The sequence below is a fragment of the Callospermophilus lateralis genome, chromosome 5 (assembly GCF_048772815.1).
Source record: "Callospermophilus lateralis isolate mCalLat2 chromosome 5, mCalLat2.hap1, whole genome shotgun sequence".
Taxonomy (NCBI): Eukaryota; Metazoa; Chordata; class Mammalia; order Rodentia; family Sciuridae; genus Callospermophilus; species Callospermophilus lateralis.
This window is the reverse complement of record NC_135309.1, coordinates 10,463,194-10,467,958: the sequence shown is the minus strand read 5'-3', so window position 1 is coordinate 10,467,958 and position 4,765 is coordinate 10,463,194. Positions and strand designations below refer to the sequence as shown.

The 4,765-nt window shown below is 50.8% G+C and overlaps 1 pseudogene; it reads right to left on the bottom strand.

The window, feature by feature from the left end:
* Nucleotides 1–2,068: 2,068 nt before the first annotated feature.
* Nucleotides 2,069–3,038, bottom strand: LOC143641719 (olfactory receptor 11L1-like; annotated as a pseudogene).
* Between the last annotated feature and the right edge of the window lie 1,727 nt (nt 3,039–4,765).

Genomic DNA, 4,765 nt, shown 5'->3' with positions numbered 1-4,765 from the left:
TCCAGACCACTCACCTATAATCGAATCAAGCCTTTATTGAAGCACACCGGTGGCGGCTGACCAGAACATAAAGCTGTTCCCCTGATCAGCCCCGAACAATTGCAAGGGCGCCCCTTATAAGCCTGAAAACCGCAAAAGGGACATTTGGGGGTCTAGCCAATGCAAGCAAGCCAGGTTACAGAAGCGAGAGAGTGTAGTCAGGTGGCGGGACCCTTAGCCAATCACAATTAGCCCAGTCACCCCAGTTACAGAAACAAAGCCCTGTTACCCTAGTTATAGAAACAATGCCCCATTAGGTAGTTTCATGTTCTTAAATGTTTCTATAGCAAAAGGAAAAGAACATCTTGCCCCAGTCATAATAACCCTTCCACTTGGCATGGTTGTTTTACAAAATGGAGTCACAAAACAAAATGAAGTCACTTTGGTTTGACTATCACATCAGGTGCCACTTATACTAGAGACCTGTCAGGCTTTTGCACACTAATGGCCTTCCCCACCTGCGTTGGAATCGACCTAGGTGCTAACATCTTACAATTTATAAAAACACAACTACACCTCCCATGAGATATTTGTCTCTCACCCCTTCAACTACCCTTCAGGAAAACTGTTTGCAATCAAAGCTGCTCCCTTCCCTTCGGAGCATTCTCTGGGGCACTGCCCCCTGTGGTATCACCCCCTGCATGACAAAGACATTGGACAGCAGTGCTCTGGGTCAGGCAGAGTGCAACCCCCTGGCTCCAGCTTCCCTGCTGTCCCTTCCTCCTGCCAGCTCTGCCCCTGAGCCACCAGCTTTGCAGCTAGCTCAGCCTCCTCCTGGCGTCTCCTACCACATGGGGTTCCTCCTCCCACCTTTTTGTATTTTCCATTCCTTTCCATTCCTCTGTCTTTGCTCTCTTGATTTTTTTGGTTGCACTTTCCTGAAGGGACCTGCTTTCATGAATTTCATTATCAAATCTAAAATCAAACCAACTTCCTCTACCCCATGAGCTGCTGCATTGACCCCAACAGTTCTTTCTCTGTCTTTTCTTTAAATAGTCTTTACATAGTTGTAAATGCAAAATTCATCTTCAATTCTATATTTAGTGCCCTCCAATAATCAATCATTTCTCTTAATGCAAAATCCAAAACCTCTACAGGACTACTAATGATCCACAGGAACAAGGCTCTACCCCTCTCCAGGCTGAGCTCTGTCCACCTCCCCAGTCACTCTGCCTCCCTCTTCTGTCCTGCATGCCACCATCTCAGCCTGGACTTCTCTGTCCACTTCTGCTCTCCTCCTCCCAGCAGTGAAGGTTAAGCACTAGGTGGGCAGAGCTTCCCCAACCCCTGCTGATGCAGGCCTTGCTGGTCTGCCTTCACACCCAGCCTACTCTCTGTCCCACAGTGATCTAGAGAAACAGAAGCATGTCCTTATTCTCTATAGGGCTCAAGCCCTCTTGCCTTCTGGAATTAGGCTTCATTGAGGCCAATCTTCCTTGCCTTTTCTATATCTTGTATCTCCAGGCACTGCAGACTGCAGCAGGAGACCTCCTACTTCAGGGGATTAAAAGTATTTGTGGAATTAACAAATGGAACCTGTGGGGGTGGAGGGTGGGGGGAGTGGCAGGGATCTCCTAAATCCTGGCTGAGTGGAGGGGATTTGTGTTGTGCTGGGGGCCTGACTCCAGGCCCATTATAGCAGAGAGCACTCTGATCTTCCTCTCCCTTCACCCCTTCCTTCCTTCCCTGAAACTTCATTAAGCAGAAAATACTAAAAGTCTAACTTATCCAAGGCAAATGTTTGGCACTTCAAAACTCCTTATTTGCTCTGGGCCTGGGGATATAGCTCAGTTGTAGAGCGCTTGCCTCACATGCATAAGGCTCTGGGTTCAATCCCTACACCACCCCCCCCCAAAAAAATAATTATTTGTTCTCTTATCACTAGGAGATAATGCAGGACAAAACACAATTCCAAAGTCTTTGTTTCCTTTTTCATTCATTCTTGCCACAGCTGTCACACATCAGGTTTGAGGTGTGCAAGGCCAGTTTCCCAACAGTGTGTAAGAGGTTAGAAATGCCTGTCCATAGGCTATGCAAATGCAAGGGAATCCTTCAGGGACCAGTGGCCGCACTGCCTTATGATGACTTTTCTAACAGGCTCCTTGAAGTCTTTGTTCCTCAAGCTGTAGATGACTGGGTTCGTCAGTACCACGGTGTAGAAGACAGAGATGATCTTGTTGATTTCGGGTGACAGGTGGGCACTGGGGCGCACGTACATGGAGATCATGGTCCCATAGTAGATGGTGACAACAGCCAGGTGAGACCCACAGGTGGAGAAGGTCTTCATCCATCCAGAAGCTGAAGGGATCCTCAACATGGAGGACACAATGAAGACATGAGGGTCATGAGGACATGAGGGTCAGGAGAAAGCAGACACACAGCACTGTGACCGACAGGACAAAGATGGCCATCTCGGTGACGTGGGCACTGGAGCAGGAGAGTTGCATGAGCGGTGGGAGGTCACAGAAGAAGTGGTTGATGTGGTGGGGCCCCTAGAAGTCCAGCTGGGAAATCATCATGAATGACAGAAAGCCTGTGCCCACCCCTGTCAACCAGCAGAGGGCCACCAGGTGCCTGCAGGTGTCAGGGCTCATGAGGAAGGGGTAGTGCAGTGGACTGCCGATAGCCAGGTACCGGTCGTAGGCCATCATGGCCAGGAGGAAACACTCAGTAGCCCCAAAGAACACGAAGAAGTAGAGCTGCTTCATACAGGCGGAGAAGGAGATGGCCCGGCCCCAGGAGGCTAGGTTGGCCAGGAGAAGGGGCACGATGGTGGCCGTGTACCAGATCTCCAGAAAAGAGAGGTGCTGGAGGAACGTGTACATGGGGGAGTGCAGGCGCTGGTCCTGGCTCACCACTGCGATGATGACGATGTTCCCCGTGAGGGTCAGGAGGCAGATGAGTAGGAAAATGGTGAAGAGCAGGGTCTGCCACTCCTGAAGGGTCTGGAATCCAAGCAGCTGAAACTCGGTGACCACAGACACATTTGGGGTTTGCATCGTCTGGGGGCAGGGAGTGCAGAAAACATGTATGAAAAGCACAGGGTGCAATGACCGTTGGTGTTTGGACCTTCAGGGATTTTTTGTTTTGTTTTAGGTTTGCATGTGCTGCTCTTGGGAGGTTCAAATGCACAGTCCCATGCTCCTTTTATTTGACCACTTTTGGATCTGCAGATCAATGATTCCACGCTTTGACCCAGTCACTCCTCTGTCTCCTCAGTGAGGATTGCAAATGTGTTCTGTTTTCAAACCTCAGCATGGCCTTGTCTCTCTGTTCCTTCAGCAAGTGATCTATTTGATCAGAAGCCTGGGGTCCCCATGGGAGCATGTGCAGGCTTAGGCCACTAACACCCCCACCTACCGTTCATCTGTACCCTGAAGGAGTGGTGTGCATGGGTCTCAGCTAGTCCCTCACTTGAGCTGTGTCCTCCCTCACACTGGGAGGTGCTGCAGGTTTCCAGCTCACCCTCTCCTGGCCAGCAGTGGCCACCTCTCTGCTGGAGTTGTTCCAGTTTACCAAAAGCCTGGTTTTCATTCCCTGTAAACGAGAGGTGAAGCACACCATCAAGTTCCAGCTCTGCTGCCTCCGTGGGCTTCCCATCTGCCGTGGACTCCTTCCCTGGTGGAGACCATCCCTTCCTTCAGTGGCCCTTAGTCCTCTGCTTCATTTATGAGTTGGTTTGTACATTTGCTTGTTGTAGTGGGGGTTGAACCCGGGCCTCACTCATGCAAGGCAAGTGCTCTACCACTGAGCTCCACCCCTGCCCTTTTTTTTTTAAAGAGAGAGACAGAGAGAATTTTAATATTTATTTTTTAGTTTTTGGCAGACACAACATCTATGTTTGTATGTGGTGCTGAGGACCGAACCCGGGCCACACGCATGCCACGCACTGAGCGCACTACCGCTTGAGCCACATCCCCAGCCCACACCCCAGCCCTATTGATTTTAGACAGGGCCTCACCAGTTGCCCAGGCTGGCCTGGCACTTGCCACCCTCCTGCCTCTGCCTCTGAGAAGCTGGAATCACAGGCGTGACCACCACCACCCCCAGCTCCTCTGCTTGCTTTGTCCACTGCTCTCAGGACCCCTCCCTCTTCCTGATCAGCTCGTCACTTGATATCCGTGACCTTCCTCTGGGTTCCACCGTAGCTGGCTCTTCATGTTTGCAAACTCTCAGGGTTTACAGCAGCTCAGCATGCAGCTCTTGACTTTACTCATTCATTCATTCATGGTGCTGGGGTTACACCGGGCCTCCTACTAGCCTGACTCTAGGTTAAGCCTCTCAGCTCTTAACCCTCAATTTCACGTGTCAGTCTTGAATATTAGTGTGCAAACAGCTGTCCCATCTGAAATGCACCACAGATGTCCACTCAGCTCCTGAGGCTTCTGTGACCTCACCTCCCAAAGCTGCCCACCAGACCCTTGGTGCAGCTGTCCACCCCCACTAGGGGGCACTCTTCACCAGTCGCTCAACCAGAAAACCTTGACTTTGACCCAATATTAGACTGTTCTGCAAAATCAACTGGCTCCACCTGCAACTATTTCCAGATCCAGGGGGATCACTATTATCCGCCCACTTTGTTGCTGCCTGGAATAGGTGCCACCATCTCTCACCCTGATGGCTGCAACGCTTTCCCTGTGGCCCTCCATGACCACCGTGCCCTACTCAGTAACTCAGTCTCTGTGAGGAAGTGCAAGCGCATCTTACACAGAGGCACAGAGGAGCT